The following is a 20,273-nucleotide window of genomic DNA, read 5'->3' as shown; positions in this document are numbered from 1 at the left end:
GCAAACCATCTGTGTATTCTGGAGAAGGCAGTAATCTGAACCTATTGACCACTTCTCCCACTGCCTCCCCTGACCGGCTCCTCACCTCACAAATAAGCACGGACACAAGAAAGAAGCCATCTCCATGCTGTTCGTATTTCCTCCAAGCGCATCACTTCTTAGGCTATCAAAATAAAAAAGATACCTTATCAAGTGAAAACATTGAGAAAGGTGGATGGGAAACAACATGCAACAGTCTTTTTTTAGGCAATGTCATGCTGATTCCCTGTCACAAGAGATTTACTAAAGGAAGGGTGGATAACCAACCAAGTTGAGAATATGTAGAAAAGCTGGAAGTCAAAGAGAAATTAGGGCTCACAACCGCAGTAGGAACTGTTGATAATCAGTATGTGCCACCATATGTTTTAATAATTTCAGATTTCTCACATGTCTCTAGGGAACCTCAGAGGGGTTTTCATGCTCTTCACTCAGTTTTCAAACTTACGGCTGTTCTCATCAATAAAAGATTTGGTTTACTCACTGTGGCAACCGTATAATGGAAAACAGGTGCAGCTATGTAATATTTCTCTTTAATTACTATTTGTGGAGAGAAAAAGAAGAATTAATTATTCTGCGTTGTTAGAACAGGATGAACCACCTACTAATTACAATCTTGATTTTAATTCAGGTGATGTTGCACAACATTCTATTAGTCCAAGTAAATATTAACACTAGTTTTAATCATTTTTTGTCTTCCTCCCTGCATGAAACATCTACCTGATGGGGATAGACACACCCAAGTTACAGAGTTATGGCTTTTTCCTCTCAAACACCTAGTCCAGAGACATAAAACATTTGTTTTTTCGTTAGAATGAAAGAAGAGTTGTCTTTTTCCCCGGCCCAAGTTATTTTCTCTAGCATCAAGTTTGTTTTTATGACTTATGGGTGAATAGTGTGAATTCAAGGAAAACCTAGTCTTCCATTATTTATTCATACTATCCTTCAAAGTCAACCCACTCAAGAATTCACAAACATTTCTTTATATTAAATGCGTGTATGTATGAATGGATATGTCTGTTAAATGTTAGCCTTCCCAACAAGCTTCCTGACGGTCAATTTTTAATTCCTGGCAGGGGTCTGATGTCCAAATCTTACCAAAAAAGAAGAAACACACAGAAATCCCTACCAACAAAGGAGTTGTGTTAGCACTTACTGAATGCAAGTTTGTGATGAGATGTGCAGAAGGCTCCAGCATTACTAAATTATGCATGGTTGTGCATTCAGCAGATCCTTTGCTTTATTTGCAAGAGTTTCACTTGCCAGAGCACTCCAGGGAAGAAGGGGAGGCTCTTGTCAAAACAAATACAGTCAAAGAGAAAGGCTTTCACCAATTAACTGATAAAGTTTCTTTATTCTTTTCTTTTTCCTCTTTCTCCCTCTTCCCCCACCCCCTTTTAAGCAGCCCTCTGGCATTGTGGGGCAACGAGCAGCAGGCTCAGTTTGCCGATAGCGATGACATTTACGCTGGGAAATTCAGGGCTGTATCTCTCCTCCTCCTCCCTCCAGTTTGGCAGCTGGCACTGACAGCGTGCAAATTACACTTACACGTGTGCATCCGCAGTGCCACCGCTGCCAAGCACTTGGCACAGAGAGGAGCCGGAGCGAGCTGCCTTTCCGGCGCTAAGCCCATGAAGCCAGCCACCACTGCTTGTTATCCCAGAGCTGAAGGTTACTCCCCACCGCACTGTGGCAGCTGGGCCAGGGGGTCAGCGGCACTGGCGGGGGTCCAGGACTCACCAAGCATCGCCGTAAGGCGATGGCCACACAGGGCTGCGCCTGCCTTGACACCACGCACACCGCAACCTGCACCGAAACCTGGTGCCAGCACTCAAAGAGGCAAGCTACAGCTGATCACCATCGTGAAAAGCAATGTTTTTCTGCTGGAAAATGATGTCTTGCTGGAAACAAAACTCTGCACCCAGGCTAGTGCTGATTAAAAAGAAATGTGTTTTGAACAAAACCCTACAAACACAGTACCTTGAATCTGTCAAATTTTTCTGACTGTATTGGAGAGGAGACTTGGAGGGGGCTGGCTTTCAAACAGTTTCTGATTTTGAAGTTAATTGTGCTGTTAGTTATCATTCAAATCATTAGAGAACACAGGATGGTACAAAATAGTACTATGTGCTGTACGGATATATCAATATTCGTTTAAAATACAATATAAAGAAGCACTGATTTAGTTGAACAGAATGATCTTACCACTGCAAAGCAAAATAATTTAAAAACATTAATAGCCCAGTAAATTGGGGGTGGGGTGGGTGGGGTGGTGGTTTTGTTCCAAACTGGAACAAAATTTCAAGGTTGCTAAACCCCCGCAAAACCAACTGTTTAAGCTGTTTGTTTAAACATTTTTTCAAAAGTTAATTGAATTCCCGGTCACGTCCTAAAATTACTATCAATCAATCCAGTCACTCCAGCATATTCATCAGCTATATGGGATACTAATCCAGGCTGTTCAAGGAAATAACTAGCTGTTAAAAATCATTTGGAAACCTCTCTACAGTTCTTATACCAATCTTCCTAATTATTAAGAATAGAGTCATAACCTGGCTGCCTCTTTCTGACATCGTTAGACTTGAAGGAGCAAAAAAAAAAAAAAAAATCTATTCGATCAACTCAGAAGCGCTGCAGAGGGCAGTTAGAAAACAAAGCTTTATCTTCCTTTTCTTTCTCCGCACCAGCACCAAAATGCAGGGACAGACCTGGCCGTGCCCCCCAGCCCAGCACGATTTCTTGCAGCAACACCCACACCGGCTCCTGCAGCCTTGGTGCTGGGCACCGGCTGCCTCTGGGAGCCAGCACGGGCCAGAAACGGGCGCGGGGGCTTTCGCACGCTCTCTTGAAAGCGAGGAGCTGCAGGGAGCGAAGGGACAGGCAGCCCTGGCAGGCAGTGTGAGCAGCGGGGTTTCCACGCCAGCCCCGAGCAGCGGCATCACCGCGGGATGCCCTCGCCTGCGGCACGGCCGACCGCAGTGCCCCAGAGCTCTGCGGGTGATGAAGCCCACAGCCAGCCCAGCTCCAGCCCAGGGGGTCTATTAAGACTTTAGAAGGCAGTAAAATGTCAGGCCACTGCTTGGGCATTTTTGATGCCTACAGAATAAAAAAAAAATCCCAGACCTGGGGTAGATGGGAATACACAGACCTCCTCAAGACGCTGCCAGACAGATGCAGGCTGAAGTTGTGCACAACTGGAGAGCTTTCCTTTGGTAAAGCGAGGCACGCTTGTGAAGAATAGTTCACGTGGAGTGCTCTCCTCCTGACACGTCCCTGTAAACCAGACTGCCTGCGGAGACTGGCCTTGGGTGGCAGGAAGCCAAGTCTCACCTCCCAGCTCTGCCCAATACAGGCAGAAAAGCCAAGTCTCCCCAATTTTCACTTCCCCATCGATTAAAATTCCCGTTTCACAGCTGCTCTGCCTCCCTTCAAACCACAATCACTTCAAAGCAGGGGCTGTCCTTACAAGCTGTGTGTTCCCTGTGATCTCGGTCAGGGATGATCCTATCGCCCCAGGTTCACACCTCCAGCAGGATTCGTAGGTTTTCTCTCCCAGTTCCATGTTCCAATCCCAATTCTTGGGCGACCCTACGTGACTTGCTGCACTAGATCTCCTCCCATCGCACAGGTATCAGGACCACAGTTTCTCAGCAGCTATCAGCAGTTTGTAATGCCTTGCTTTATTGATCAGAACTTGATGAACCTTAAATGGATGTTCCTGGGGTTCCCTGCCCTCCCCAAGGCTACCAGGCCTCCAAGTTCATCTCACATTGAACCCAGCAACTCACTTACCAGCCCTGAAGGTCCTTCCTCAAAGCCGTATTCCTGCCTGTTAGCCAAGTTTCCTGACTCAGACCCTTAGGATCCCCTCCGTGCCAGCCCACAGGGTAGGCAACCTCTGACAGAGACCGAGCTGATTTGGATCCACTACAGCTGTCCACTCCCCATCTGGCAGACGCAGTTCATTATGGCTGACTAAGATAAATGTCCATATTTGTGGAAGACTCCTAAGCACGGTACCCACAGCAGTGCCAACCAGATAAGATGCTTGTACACAATGCATTACAGCGTGTCCTGTCGGCTCTGCCAGCCCCTCGCTGGCGATTCAGAAGACTGAGCTGAAAACAATTAAAAATGTAATGGCATGCCTCTCTTACCTGGGAATTGACCCAGAAAGGAGATTAGAATAAGGCTATGGGAAAAAGCATGAGGCAGTTTACAGCTCCAGTGTTCTCCATCTGAACTCAGCGTGCAAGGAATAGGTGATGAGCCTCAGCTCGATTTTGCTCCTACCACCATAAAGCACCACTAAGCCGCCAAAGCCAACAGCAGAATAACACCAGTAAGTCACCAAAGCCAACAGCAGAATACTGCTCAGGTGCAGGGTCAGCTCTCCCTAAATCCAGTTTTTTCATTTGCTCCCACCAGTGGAAATTACTTTTCTGTCAGTAGTAGCAGCAGAGGAGTTATGCCTGGCCTCAGCCCCACAGTTCTGGTGAGTTAGTTTAAACTACACATGGGGATGGTGTCTACCCCATGTTGGGCAAATTCCAGTTTGCATTGACAACCTTCCTCCTTCTTTAACACCTCCCTGCAGGATAAACGGGACATAGAAAGCATGGCTCTTATTTACAGGACAGGCACTTTAAGCTGCTCTGCCGTAAGTCTGATACGTGGACATTTTAGGAACTCTTTGCCCCTCTTTTCAGTGGATCAGAATGATGTAAAAAGCCTTTGTTACACACTAGAGTTCAGTCTAGTGTTGTCACGCACGTGCTGGATATTTACATGTAGGTAACAACATTTGTCCCAAACCACATAGGATATCCACTCATCCACACAACACAATATATAAAATAAATACAGGTGCTCCCACACACACTGTCTTGATAGTTTTGGTGGTACTGGATGATGACATCAAATGTAGACTTCTATGGAATATAGCTGTCAGTCATACTGAGAAGCCAACAAATTGATGCCTGAATGCCATTACTGACATATTTTGCATTACCAACATGATACTCTATTTTTGTGTTGCCATTTTGACACCCATATCTTGTAGAAGAATGCCCAGTCATAAAACTAACCTTTTAATCCCTTAATAACAGCATTTTATAATGCTCTCCCAGGTACCTCCTTAGAGCAGTCAAGTGATATTACATCATATGCTTATGTAGCATTGAATCATTGCCTGGACCCTAGAAATATACTTATGATCCCATGGATATTCAGCAGGTGACCCCAGTTAAGAAACTAGTCCTTTTCTGTATTTACCCATCCCACCATATCAAGTTTGGGGCATGAAACAGGGTGGGAAAGCAGAAGAAATGGACTTGGGCCGTCCCTGTGTGAACTCAGCAAGATGACATGTCTTTCCCTCACTCCAGAGAGTTGGTCTCTGGTATTCTGGTCATTCTGCTGGGATTTCAGAAGCGTCTGTTATGTTCAGTCACCTTTTCTACAGCCTCATGTTTTAGCCTGGTTTTGTTTGTTGTTTTTTTTAAACCTTTAATGTTGTTGCTTTGGCTTATGGACATTTATTAGTGTCTCTTTTTTGCCCATGGGCCTATTTTTCTCTAGCAGTTTTGTATGATGCTCTTTTACTTCTCCAGAAAATATTAGCTAGATCTTATCCTCCCCCCACCCCCCTCAGTTCAGTTCTTTTATGTCTGTCCTGTCCTTTGTCACCAGTCAAGGCAACAGCTTTCTTAAAAGAAAAAAAAAAAAAAAAAATCAGTAGCAAGGGCATTCAACAAAGTTTCATTTCATAACAAGATATATGAAACCCTTTGACAGAAACATGTGGGGGTGGTTCTTGGGGTTGTTTTTTTGTTTTGACAAACATACACACTCCCCCACTCCACACTTGTGCAAGCAGCTAACCCACAGTGACCAATCCCACCGGCCTTTGCACACTCCACCATGACTATGCTTGAAAGGAGTGACCTGACTTTGACTCAAAGTTAGCTAATCCTGCACAATGCAGCTGTGTGGAAACAGGTGGAGAAGGGGCAAGTCATCAGCTATTTCTTTGCCATTACTTCTTTCCTTTGCCTCAATTCCCAATACAGATTTTTATGTACAAGGAACTCCAAGAAATGCCAATAAAGTAGGGAAAAACCCAAGTGCTCACTGATGGTTTGAAGCACAGTACAGATTAATTGCAGCTCTCCAGTGCTGGAAACTCTAACCTATGAATACATAATCATCATAGATAACTGCTGAACAAAACAGCTGTTCAGGCACCCCGTTACATATATTTATAACGGTGGCAATCCAGAAAAAAAGATACCGCTTTACAGAGAGAGTTAAAAAGTGATGCAATTTGCAACACACACACACACACGCATTAAACAACCATAAAGCTCCCCCACTGCATTGGCACAGTATTGTAATATATGTTGGCATTATGTCAGGAAAAGCAGTTTCCTAGATTCAGCCACATTAATGTTCATCCTAATGAACTCTCTGGAGGAACTGTCATAAATGACAGAATATCATAAAAGAGCTTCGCTTCCAATAAAGGCCAGAGATAGCATACACTATGATTATATTCAAGGGACAAGCTCTGATCTGTGATGTTTCGAGGCAAGGCAGTGATATTTCTGGTTTATCAGTTATTCATTGGGTTAAGCTTGTTCCTTTCATCTCTGCAGTAGCATTTGAAGTAGGATTCATGGAAAAGAACTTTAAAGATGTCCTCTAAAGTTATTAGAGATAATAATTGACATAGTTCTTTTAGCTGACAATAAAGTCAATGGCTAAAATTATTCAAGCTTTTAAAATCAGATAATAAACTAAGTTTCTTTCTACTGGAAGAAATCAGCTCATTTGGTTGCAAAGATCTCCTTAATAAATTCAGCTTGATTAACTCCAGTCTAGTTATAGAAGGTTATTCAGTGTTGTGTAGTTTATTTTTCGTGGGGTTTTTGTGTTGTTGTTTTTTGTTTATTTTTCTTTTAATTGTATAGACACTAGGGAAAAGGAAGAGCGATGGGACCACATTGTCATCTGTGGGCAGCTGGCATACCAGCTTTGAATTCAGTTAGGCTTTCTTAAACAGTTAAAATGAAGAAGATGGGAAAGGTTGTCACCCTTCTGGTTTCCTCCAGCAGCAAGTTCTTGGACTGTTAGGTATTTTGTTGAGAGACAACAGCTCCCCAAGCAGGAAGAGACCAGACCTGGGACCTCATGCCGAAGGCATGCCAGAAGTAGTCTGAGGCATCCAGGTATCGCCCTGCGGCTCGGCAGAGGCTGTGGGCATCTGCCCACAGCAGCGACACGCCTGACCGAGGAGGGTGGTGTGGCCCTGCTCCGAGGGGTTTTAGGATATCCCTCTGACAAGAACCACAGCTGCTTTCCCCAGTGGGGATACAGGGGCTTTGGGGTGGCATATGGCCCTGCCAGCATAGCTAGATCTACTGGAAGAGAAATGACAGGTAATTCAGAAAACCTGGAAATCATGCTGGATTTCAAGGAAACCACACTGGAAAGCTTCAATGCACACCAAGCCTAAGCTGGATAAAAACATCCACCAAGCTACTGCGCTTTTGCATGTCCCTAATCAGCTTGATCCGGCACATCCCAAGTGCCAGCAGTTTATCTGTGCAGGAAGTCCAAGCTGTACTTTACTGACCCATGGGTTGTGCTGAATAAGACTGAAAAAAGATATCTTGCTTTCTGGAGAGTACAATACCAAGGAATGACAAACCTCTGGGAAAACCAGCATTTCACAGCTCTGTGAGAGTGACTGCTGGACTAATTACACCCACAGAGTATGACAGCAGTCCAGACTTACCTTGATATCGAATATTTCTCTCTGTTCAGTTGCTACTTTTATGCCACTCACGGAAGTTCACTCACAAGAAAGCCTTTACCCTACAAAATATGTACACCCCTCAGGAGCAGTGACCATTCCTAAGCAAATGGCCTGCAAAGCAACTCCTACCTGGCGACACAAAAAGTTGCTCTCTTCCAGCATACCTTTCTTATGTTTTAGCCCAGCAATTGCGCCTTAGATGCTTACAATCAAATTACAGCTCTTACTACCATCCTTTTCGCATTCCTTTCACAGGACTTAATTCAGCAAGCAACTAGTAAACATAACAGAAATCACCAATAGCTCACAGACTATTTCCTACTTCATTTTGGGAATGTAGGTATATGCCTTCTCACTCATAATGAAGGTTATCTGAGGACAGCTGCATTTTCTGTATTGGTTGCTCCTCACATGGATCTCTCCCCTTGTCCTGTTTTGCTTCATTCCTTTTTCAGCACCTTCCTCCCTAATTTCTGCTCCTTTCAGTATTTTCTGCCTCCTTTCCCCCTCCACCTCCCTAGCTGATAACAAGTGGGAGTGCATGGGATTTCAAGACATGCTATCACACTATGAACGAGTCTGTAATTAGTCCAAACCAGTTCCATAATTTCTTTTAGAAAAGAGCGATTTTATATAAATTGCAACTGAAGTCTAGTTTCCAGAGAAACAGATACTCAAGTTTAGGATCCAAATTCCAGCCCCCATGCTGCAGCCCTCTTCTCCCTTGGCGCAGGATATAAGCCAACATAAGAGAGCACAGGAAAAAGCAGCCCAATGCAGAATAACTTCATGATTTCCATGGCCAGCAAGGGACAAGACACCAGATGTGCTGTGCTTCACACACACCAAAGCTAATAATAGTCCTCTGGAACCAGCACATGCTGGGATCATTTAAATCCATCTTTGCCTCCTCTCTGACCAGCACTGTGCCAGCCGTACCGGCAGAGCAAGGTGCAGTTCCCACCTTCCTTCCTGGGCTTTACCACAGCTTTTCAGGAAAACAAACACTGCTGCATTTTTGCAGTCCCTCTCCTTGCTCTTTGTTTCTTTGCTTTCTCCTCTAGCCCCTACAAAGGGGTGGCCAATATGAACTAATATAGCCTCCTGTGAGATTAAAGCAATTTAGCAAGCAGAAGATGTCCTCATTTAATAATCTCACCATCTCCATCATCCTGACAGCATGTCTTCAGCAAGCCACTGAAGTCTAAAATTTAATGGAGATAGGAAGGCCTATCACAGTCACCAGTGAGCCAGTTCCACAGCTTACCTGTTGGCTGCAATCAGGCATCAAGAAATTCCTCTGCTGCAGATCTAAAAAAATAAAAGGAAAGAAAAATCAATCACCATCATCCTGATGTGAGAAAACCCCCAGTGCTCCAGACATGCTGGGTAATTCATCACTTCCTCATAACATATAACAGTCCCTTGCTCCTAATCAAAAATAAAACCACCAAGAATTGAACATACGGAAGGCAGTCCTGCCTCTGTGGAGCACTTCCAACCCCTTCCCCCCCCCCCCCCAAACCCCCTAACAGTAACTATCAGAAAGCAGCCCACCCCAAGGAGTCAAGTACGTTTCAGTCTTTAAAAGACTATAAACTAGGATGATGACACAGTCATTAAAGCAGGTTTTCTCCTGGGGTTAAAAGCAAAGAAGCTCTGAAGACAGCCTGGGGCTGAGTCTTTTAGGAGTCTTCAGAAGAGCTTCAAATGGCGCCAGGCAGCACGCGCCCCGCCATGAAGCAGACCCCCTTCATCAATAAGAAGCCCATTTTCAGCTGCAGTTACCTAAATCTCTCACACAGGCCCAGCCAGCTCCAGAAACCCAGGACACACAAGAAGGAAGGCTGAGGGAGAGTCACCTCCCTGCATTTTATTCACCTCCTAATCCACCCCCCTCCTGGAGTGACTCACTAAGGCAATTACCCTGTTGACCCTGACAGTTGTAAACGGTGATGGAGCCCACCTGAGCTTTGACTTGGCCTCCAGAGGTGCCTCCCAATTTCTCTGCTACAGAAGGAGCCTAAGTCACCAGCAGGAGTAGTTGGCTGCCTTCTGGGGACTGAAGATAGGTGGGAAGAAACCCCCTGGAAGATGTATAGGCAGTAGGACTCAGCTCCACAGCAGGATACAAGTTAGATCCCAAACCACATCAGTTGCATGTGTGCTGCACTGCAGGTTAATTAAATCAACACACTGGCACCTGTAATTGAAAAACAGAGTTGGGTGTGGCATCTCCAATTTTGAAAAGCAGGCTTTCCTTTTTTTAGGCTCCCTAAACAGCACAAATACAAGTGCAGGCAAAGAAAACATAAAACACTGCCTTGCCTTCCTCATGGTTTGTTTCTGAAACATAAACTGATGATTCCTTTAAAAAAATGATCCTCAATCCATGTATTTCCAGCTTTTACTCACTGCTTGAACAAATGCCATACTCCCAGAATACCCTCCCATCTGCTAAATGCCTGCAGAAATTTTGGTTTGCTCTTCATTTACCATCTTAATGAATTGCCCTGAAGCTTACCTTTCACTTCTCACCTTTTACTTGTTTCTCAACTCTTTCTTGCCACATTTGCTAATTATTGCAGACATTTTTGTTTAAGGAAGATTTGCTCCTTTCCTGCCAATCTTCTCTTTCTACTTGACCCTGCAGTAAAGTTGCTTATCAAAGTAAACACAATCTGCCTGGTTTGCATATGTAGGAACAAAGACAGTAAGTGGGAAACAAATGGGCAATGTTACAGTACATGGTGTTTCTGCTCTGCAAGTTCTCCACCTCTGCCTCACTAGAAGGAGCGAGCATTTAGAGAACAAAAAGTATAGCCCATCCTTCATCAGCTGCCCCATGTTGCACATAAGTAATGATTCATATGTGGGACACCATTCTGTAAAGAAGCAGAGGTGGAATATGAGTACTGTTTATGTAAAGCAGCAGATGGTGGAATTACATAATCTGAAATGTTATATATGTGTATATACATCTCAATTTCACTGAGGCTGTAGAAAATTACATCTCAGGGACAATGCCTATTGCTAGTTTTGGTGTGGGTCTACGAACTGTTTGGTAAGTTGAACATATTTTTGGCTGCTATGTCTCAAGAACAAAAAATTTAGGTGCAGATTTCTCTCTCAAACCTTATCCCAGCAGAAACAAAAAGGAAGTAATATGTGCTAAAACTCATCAGAGAGAAACTAAAGAAATTATCATCACTTTGTTTCATAAAGTGTTTGTCAGATTAGTATTCTGCAGCCACAGCTATAACCGTAACGCTCCACAGGATTTTCCCAGGAAGGATACTTTAGGCCAGCGTCACCCAGGTCTGGAGGGGGCAGAGGAGCCTTTGCTGCAGCAGAATGCGCTACATTTCCTGCACTTGCACCAGGCGGACGCCGAAGCTTTGCTCTCCTGCTGTCACGTCCTGTCCCGTCGCCTTTCCAAGGGTTCGTGTCTGCGCGAGCTAACCGGTGCTGTAACCTGCTGGCCCGGCGGGAGACGGCATCGCTTGGCAGCAAATGCGGCAGCACTCGGGGACCCGTGGTTAATTCCCCACCACTGGAGGAGATGGCAGAATTACAGCAGAAAGAGGCCCCAGAGTACCTCAAGGTAATTCTTTTCAGCAGCTCCTGTGCTCTTAAAAGGTCTCCGTAGTGCTAGAGCTACAAACCATGCGAGAGCAAAACTTCCCAGCACTGACTTTGCTATTGTAATAAAAGTCTGTAACACACTTGGTTAAGTCTAAATGCCACTCAAAGGAATTAATGTGAAGAAACGCTTTGTCCGACCTTCCTTTTGGAGCACTTCAGGCTTTCAAAGCAGCATAGAAAGAGTAGTCATGCCTGCCCCTCCTCTAAGAGGAGGAGCTAAGAGGAGGAATTCTGCCTGGCCTGGATGCAAACAGTTATTCACAACATATAAATAAAACTTACTCAGGAAGTGATCTTGAAGGCACTTAGGATAATCCTAGTGGTAAGTACCAAACTGGCTGCTGAATGTTTGCCAGACTGGGCTTTAAAATAGCATCTAATTTGTAAGTGTATAGCATGTTTTGATGAGTAACTGTCTGGGGTCAGATGTAAGCAGTCACTGCCAAGTTCAGCTCCCATGAAAGCAGCAATATAAATAGCCAAACCTGTAAAAGAACATGAAATACCAGGTATGTGCTGCATGCTGAAATCCTTTGAAAATCTGGCCAAATCTGATGGATGCTGACGATGCTCTGAAAACCTAGTCTGGAAAAGCGCTGCTGCAAACCCACTACTTGGGTAAGTACCCAAGACCTGTTGGTTATTGCCCCAGACCGAGATACACGTTGTTTGAAACCTGCTGCTGCGCGTCCTTAGCTGTACTGCACTGGTGCCAGCAGGCTGAAGCACCACGGGAGACCCCAAGCTCTGCAGGAGGGCTCCGCTGGGCACCGCTGTGGACACTGCTGCGGGCGTCCTTTGTCACACTCTGCCAGCACGAAGGAGCGATAAAAGACTGCGGATCCCAGGTGTCTGTGCTGGAATGACCGTGGTAGACAGGGCACCCAGCTGGAGGTAACTGCCTTCACCTCTACAGGACAAAGAAAAATTTTGACCCACATTTTCAGAAAAAATGGCATACTTCAATGCCAGTGTTTGACCTGTCCCCCAAAACAGAGCAAGCTGAGTATCTCCACCAAAGTCATACACATTATAATGCTTGTAATAGCTGAAGATTTGCTGAAGAGCTGGACCACGTTACTCAAAAGCCACAGTCCCAGGAGCGCCTTGGCCCTCAGTGGCAAGAGCCACAAGCCTGTTGAAACACGTTTCTTCACATCATCCTAAGATTCATTTGCGCAAAAATACCAGTGAGGTGTGATGCAGAGCTGGCCGCTCCCCGTCCCCGGGAAGGCATCACCCTGGGCTAACCGTGCCGTCCGGAGACTCCTCGCTCCTGCTGCGACGCTGCCGCGCAAGCACCTTGCTGACTCCGCGCTCAGTCCACCCATCCGGGACCGCGGTCACACCGCTATCCTACTAATTAGCTCTTTGCGTTACTTGTAACCGGGCACCTTTGCAAAGGGCTGTGTCCCCGCGACACCCGGCGCGGTGCAGGTGCGCGGCACCGTCCCCCTGCGCAGCGTGGCTCCGGGGAGGAGAAAGCCCCGACCGCAGAAGGTGGATCAGCGTCCTTCTTCACATTGCCAATGCCAGCAGAAACGGGCTTCCCACTTGCTCTCTGTTTCAGCACAGGAACCGTTCCCACCACGTATGTTTTGATCATAACTAGTCATTTTGAAAGAGGAGAATACGGACATCATCTCTGGAAGCTGGTATTATGCTTGAAAATGGCTGTTGGCCTTTAAAAGCAGAAAGAAACAAGAGCAGGCTTTGAGTGCACATTAATCTGAAATGTAATTTTCATCCTCTGCCTAGGACTCACGTGGGATTTATGCTATTAAATATTAAATACCAAGACCTTTATGCAATGAAGCAGCTTGACTGAATAAAATTGTATCAAACAATGAAATCACAAGCTTTGCAGATATTAACCATATAATAGGTTCCAGCAAATATTGCAATGTGAGGACCCAGAGGAGAAGTGTCTTTCAGTCAGGGACTCACCTGGACAACTCCTGGCGCAGGGACGAGCAGGTAACTGCACGCCCAGCGTGCACCCGGGGACGGGGAGCTCCTTCTTACAGCTACACTGCGCTGACGTCTATCGCTCTCTAGGCAGGCAAGCCTTTCACATAAAATAAGGTGTTTCTGAAGTTCAGTTCATTTTCCAATTTGTGTAAAGTCCAACAGCAAATTACAATTTTTTTTTTTTTCTTACATTGCACTCCAGGGAATTATTTTGAATATTCTGCATGAGAATGGTGATTACTTTGTCGAGAGTGGCTGTTGGAGTGACATGGTGCTGATTTCATTCCATGTCTGGATGCGAATACAAGCACTTCTTGAGTGATTACCAAAACTGACTTCTAATTAACACTGGTGCCACTAAACCTCAATTCTCCAGGGCTTGCAAATAAACAAGCACAATAGAGCCCCAAATATGGACAAGATAAATGTGCTATACTAAATAAAAATCCACAAATTTTATTATGTTTATAATCTTTAGGAGGGAAGAGGAAATGCTTTCCAAGGCTCAGTGGCTTGACTTCAAGGAATTCAGTTTTCCTTCTCCTTGGTCTTAGCCCTGGCCCTCAGCTTCTCAAAACCTAAGCGTTTCCAAATTCAGATTGCAGAGGACTATACAGCAGAACACCACCAAATTAAAAAAAAAGGGGGGAGGGGGGCAGATGACCTCACTCTTATCCATTTATGATGCCATTCTAAAGTTGATTTTGCCATGTTCAAGAATAATTTAAATAACAGATGTAAATGCTAATTTTGATACATTTAAAATATTTTATATGCTTTTTGAAGGAAACAATTTTCTTATGTAATTTCTATTTCAGTAAAAACTTCCAGTTTTGATAAACATCAAAAACTGCTTTTGAAAGCACTCTGTTAGGAAAATTATTATTACTATTATTATTTTACATAAAGAAGACTTTAAGCGTAAGCAACTTAAATTCCTCTGCACTCCAGCACCATAGATGGAAAGATGTTACTTTGATGAAAGGCCTTGACAGTTACAAGCATTTTGGCTGCTGTGCCATAAAATTAATAGTATTGACATTTCATTTCATGCAAAGCAGCATTCAATCACTTCTGCCAGTCATGTGTCAGCCTGCCTTCAATGTGATGCCAGCACCACTTCTGTGAGTGCTTAGCTCCCTTCCAGGAAATTCACCCAGCTCCACTTCCATGTCTGATGTAGAGGAGTATTTGGTTATTTCCTATGCCAGACTACTAATTTCTCTCTGGTGTTGTGACAGCAGCACCAGCACTCTGGGACGCCTTGCTCTCCTGCTGTAAACCCCTTTCCCCTGTTGTCTGGCCTTTCTGGAACTGTCACAACATCTGACTTCCCACACTTTCAGCTGGCGAGGAAACAGGAAAAGACCGCTCTGGAGTGCGGCATGGGAACTGCCTTTTTCAAAACAATCTCAGATAAGTAGTGAAAATAACCTTTCTGACATTAGTTCATGCTCTCCAGTTGATGGGAAGGACAGAGCTGATAAAGATAAGGTTCTTCAATCTTAATACTGTTCATTCTTAATACTGTGATACACTTTTTCACTTGAAGTTTCCCAAATTTAATGAATATTCAGTAATGTGTTTCACCCTTAGCTCCTCTCAGGATTTAAAACAATGGAATATAATGGTTATTATCCTACTTCACAGCCTGACTGATACCGAAACGTAATACCAGTTAACTCACCTCTACAGCTGTGGAAGATCCAGGGACTAGTAATGCTGATGAAAATAACTTCATTGATTTCAATGGACCGTATCTCATCTGTTAGCCTTGATTTCAGAAAACCTGCTTGCATGTAGTCTGGAATATGGTTCAGCACAAGCACAGATTAAGTACCTTCTCAACACAAGGCACTTCTCATCTGAATACATCTGAAGTTCATGTATTTAAATATTTTCCCAACCCAAAACGTTCAAATCTCCTGTTACAAGAGTGCTATTTATCAGCAAGTTTCCAAAGCACAAGCTGGGAGCAGCTAAAAGCACCTTGCTATTAGAGCAGAAGAGGCCACTCCCATTTTCGACCAATTCACTGGGGTTTTCTCAGTGGAGAGAGGAGAGAGGTTTGGGAAAGCTGTTTGGTGAATACACTCATCTTACAAAAATAGAACAAGAAGAAAAAAAACTCTTTCCCAAGTTCTCAAAATGGACTCAATGTTCAGAGAGAAGTTTTTAGAATGGAAGACTAATGTGATGAAAAGTAATTGGAAACCTGTTAGAAGTACTTTAAAAAGATTGTCTTTGGGGAAAACATCCATTTAAGACGAAATAAAGAGGCATAAGAGCTTGGAGGCTAAGTAACCTTCCATAAAGCACACAGCTTGCTTCTGAAGCCCAGGTAGCGAGCCGTTCCAGGCTGAGCACCCTGCACTTCTCTGGCAGTGCCCGTGCAGCAGAGCAGTGCTCCTCTCCTCCAGCATCAGCTCAGCCATGTCCTCACATGGCCAAAATACTCCATCCATCCCAGCTGTAGTGAAAAAATCCCACAGAGAAGCCCAGGCAGCAGGAACACAGGTAACATGTAACAACGTAAACACAGACATTTGTATAATTTCTGTTAGAACGAGTGACTGAAGGAATTTCTCTGGTACCATTTGCGGTTCCAAGTTTAACCTATGCCACAAGAATGAGATTTCAAAACATTAATATTTCCCACGTGCTGTGGAAGAATGCTGTGTACCTTTGAAATTAGCTGTCTCCACCACTTCTGTTGCATCTGCTTATAGCCCAGCAACCTGCAAAGGAGACAGCTAGCCAAAGTAGCAATAAAAATAATTTACAAGGTCAAAGGAGTGCATCATGCTTTCGGCATTAAAAGTCTCAGCTTTGCTCTAAGCTGCGTTGATAATCGGCACCAGAGACAGCAGGGAGTGCTTTACGTCAGGGTGTTACGCTGCTCTGTGTCCATATGGCTCAGCGATATTTTGCTCGTTTTTATTTCACGGTTGGAGAGATTGGAGTTTTCCTTGAAGAGCTGGCAGGCAGAGCAGACAAAATTCCCACGGGATTTTCCTGTTCTGGCAGCTCACTGCAAGGAGAAGTGTCCCTCAAGGGCTCTCGCGGATAAGAGCACTCTGGAGCAGCAGTGACGTGCCAGGACACAGAGCTATCGTCCAGGAGTTTGAGGACAACTCCTCGAAGAAGCGCTGGAGCAGCAGGAAGGGAATCTCACCGGAAAGCCAGCCCTGGGAATCAGAGCTGAGCAAAACATCGCCTGCAGGCTCAGCCGTCAAGTTCGGCTGTGCCCCTCCTGCAGAACAGCGCCCAAGCCAGCGCCGACAGCGAGAAGGGACGATCCTGTGCCTCAAACAGAAGGGAAGGTCCCTTCGAATGCCAGGAGGGAAGTGCCATCAGGCCTCTGGCAGAGGTGACTATAACACACATCATTTCCCAGATTAGATTATTTATTATTGGCTCCCTCTGGTTACTTTATGATCACAATTTCTAAAACTGGATTTAAAAAAAAAAAATGTTAAAAAAAGGCAAAAAAGCAGGCTGAGAGATTTTGAAAGCTTGGGATTCCCCTGGGTGCTGAGCCACCCTTAGAGCATGACCCAGATCACAGGCATCAAGCCCTTGAAAAGCCATTCCTTACAGCCTGATCCACAGCACAGCAGCATCAACCGAAAGGCTCCCACTGTTACGGCTGGCGATGCGATGCATGTATGACTTGGCAAGGGAAGTATTAATATCCTCAACTGAGCTGTAAGGAGACACTCTGCTTAGGCTTAGGGGACCCCAAGGCACAACGACGATGGGGAAAAGCACAAGTCCCTCGCAACTGCTGTATTCTGTTCAAATGTATAATTATGCCCTTCTTCAGCAACTGTGTTTAATAGTCACTGTTTGAAGAGGAAGGGGGTTATTTCACAAGTGTTTTTAAGAGAAGTTAAAAGTGAAAAACATTTGATTGCTTAGTACAAATGACTTCTGTGTCCTTCTATCCCCATGTTTCACTGTCTGCAGACTTCTAAAATGAAACTTTAAAGCAATTGTCTGAAATGAATAATAAAACAACATTTTAAAGGCAATAAAATAGCTTGAAACAGATTAGAATGAAATTCAGAATTCATATATATTTACAAAGGAGCACTTGGAGGAGACTAATCCAGGCAGGCTCAATTAGTGAGAAGGCAGGAGAGCCGGGTTTGTGGCAGTCCTGAGAGCAGGTACCTGTGCAGAGCCACAGACGGGGTCCCCAGGAAAGCAGCAGCCCCATGGGCACCTCGTCCCTCTGCCCAGGAGGATCCCGCTGCGGAACCTCGCCAGCTTGGGCGAGATCCCCTTCCCCGAGGGGGGACGCAAGGGGTGAAAGAGGTAGCACCCTCCTCCCCTCCCACGCCAGCTCATTTTGTAGTAATTTCATTCAGGGTTTTTATGGCTGAAATGACTTGTTCTTTCAATTGAGTTGCATAAGGCCTTTGCTTTTTAATACAACCGTGAACAAATACCTAAAACTTTGGTGACACCGCATTACACGCATACCTCTGTTAGAGAAAACTATGAGATCAAAGCAATTTCCTCCTTGGTGGATGGATAGTGTTAGCTGTCTTCCACGCAAGTCGCTTATGCCAATCACCATTTTGGCCTTGCTTTAATATGATTATTACAAGGACAGAGACAACGTTGTGAGCAGAGGCAGCAATGACTGAGCAATTCCACAAGTAGCTGCAGCAAAGCGGCTGCAGGTTAAATGGTGCACATGGAGACTTTGCGTTTCGTGTGGTCATTGTATGTGAGGAGAATTGTTTGCTGCACCTTACAAAGGATTGAACATGTTTTCCCCTCATCTATATTCCTTATGGAGACTTTAAAAATTGCCAGCAGGCTGGAAGGTGGCAGGTGCCATGGGAGGTGATTTCATGAGGCCACAGGACTGGGACCAGAGAGCTGGGACGAGCCCTCTGCGGGACACAACCACCCGCTTCTCAGCAGCTCTGGTTTGCTGTACAGACAAATGCCGGGTTGCCTTAGACACCCTACCAGACCCCGCAGTGCCACGGTCCATCCACCAGCAATTGTGCCATAAGGGGAGGTGGGGCTGACAGACAGACAGACAAACCGCTCTGGGCCAGGAGGTGCCTGTGCCTCCCCAGAGTGTAACCCCGGGAGCGATTGCTACACCCGGTCCAGCCCAGGGGTGAAACATGGGAGTCCTCGCCCAGATCATCACCTCTGCAAATGACGAACCAAAGTCCAGTTCTGCTGACGTTTACAAGGGTCTCGGGAGACAAGAACAAGTACTGAAATCACAGCATCTTTTCCCTCAAAACTACAGCTGGGCCCCAGACTTGCTACTTTTCCCTCCAGTTCCCCTATTTCTGATACCTCTGCACGCACATCCTTCACACACTGGTTATACAGAAAAATAATTTTTTTGAGATGTTTGCCTTGTCCTCAGTGAAAGGGAGTTGTTGGGCAGACAGACAAAGGGGCTTGGAAAGCTCTGGGAAACCTTACGTCTCCAAAGACGCGTGCATGTGTTGGTGAGGTTCAGCCTGACGCTCGCCTCTCCTCCTGGGGCTGCCCCAGCAGGAGGGAATGACACATTCGGAAGATGCACGGCCTCCTGGTGCAGGAGTCACTGGGTGACCACCGCCATCACTCTGCCTTGGCATCTAGTTCTGATAATACTTCCAAAAGCGCACAAACCTCTTGGTTTTAAGAGAAGCCAGCAAAGCAAGTGTGGCCTGGGAAGCATTAGGATACATAGAAAAGATGTACAAGTAAATATCGCCACATAAATAATGACAGCCTGACGCTATGGCTACTATTTTTCTACCGATATTTTGATGTTTTCACTTATGGTCATTATAAATGACTTATTCCTGTCCCTAAACACCAATCAGAGCTACCATTAGTGATATTCTGACCACAGGCAGGTGCAGTAAAATTGATCAAAATGTTGACACTTAAAGATACAAGCAAATGAACATGATAAACTGCCAAGAACTATGAGCAAGAAACACAATGTTCTTTCTTTGTAAAATAGCACCTGGCAGGGATGGTTATTCTGACTTTGTTTTTGTGTAGACAATAGCTTTTCAAATTACCCAGGAAAACCATTTGGCCTCTCACAGCAGAATGGGTCAGCAAAATGGCACTTGTGCCCTTGAAAACAAGGTGTCCCTGTGCTGCAGCCTGCTCGGGGCTGGGCTCTCCTGCAGGGAGAGGCAGGGGGCTGTGTTGTCAGTTGTCCCACCCTCGTACAAACTGGAAATTAATAAATGCATGTGCAATTCCAAGTGAAAACCTCTACACATTTCCCTCCTGCCCATTTATATTTCGTTTTTGATTAAACTGAGTAGTATATGTCAACAAGATTGTTGTATCGCCTGGTTTGCATGAAAGAACTGATAAGGTACTTCCAAGTTAATTTCCCAGTCATTAACTCAGAGTTTGTAAAATAACCATTCCCTTCCTGTGCTTTTTTCTTTATAGCAGCCGTGGGTTCCTCAGACCCCTGTCCAGCTGTAGGCACTCCTTCCCAACGCTCCTGCAAATCGCCTTGACTCCCTGGATGAGGTCAAGCAACCAGTTGAGGCACTGCCTTAATGGAGACAGCAGCCAGGGGCAGATGCCTCAGATGGTGGTGTAACCACCCCCCCCCCCGTCACAGCCTGGTCGGACTGGGACATGCGCAGAAGCCATGTCCCCTCTTCTCCATCAGCAACACCTGAAGGACTGTTAGCAACAGTTGCTACCCCACTTCACCTTAGTGGAGTATAATTAGTTCTCCTTCCCTTCTAGCTTTTGTATTACAACATCCACTCCAGCCAAATAAAATATTTAAGGTATT

The 20,273-nt window shown here is 45.1% G+C and overlaps 1 long non-coding RNA gene across 2 annotated transcripts in view; it reads right to left on the bottom strand.

Annotated features, from left to right (window-relative positions):
• The window catches only part of LOC138686709 (uncharacterized), a 95,539-nt gene extending 81,523 nt beyond the window's left edge, over positions 1-14,016 (bottom strand). The window contains exons 1-3 of one of the 2 annotated variants that reach the window (XR_011326008.1): positions 11,154-14,016; positions 9,822-9,942; positions 9,123-9,166 (exon numbers count right to left, since the gene is read on the bottom strand). This is a non-coding gene — a long non-coding RNA (uncharacterized lncRNA). Of the gene's footprint in view, positions 1-9,122; positions 9,167-9,821 lie in introns of both variants that reach the window. The other variant, XR_011326007.1, reaches the window with a different exon arrangement.
• Positions 14,017-20,273: the final 6,257 nt, after the last annotated feature.

This window comes from Haliaeetus albicilla, chromosome 9 (genome assembly GCF_947461875.1).
Source record: "Haliaeetus albicilla chromosome 9, bHalAlb1.1, whole genome shotgun sequence".
Taxonomy (NCBI): domain Eukaryota; kingdom Metazoa; phylum Chordata; class Aves; order Accipitriformes; family Accipitridae; genus Haliaeetus; species Haliaeetus albicilla.
Note: the sequence above shows the minus strand (reverse complement) of the source record. Positions and strands in the feature narration are given on the sequence as shown.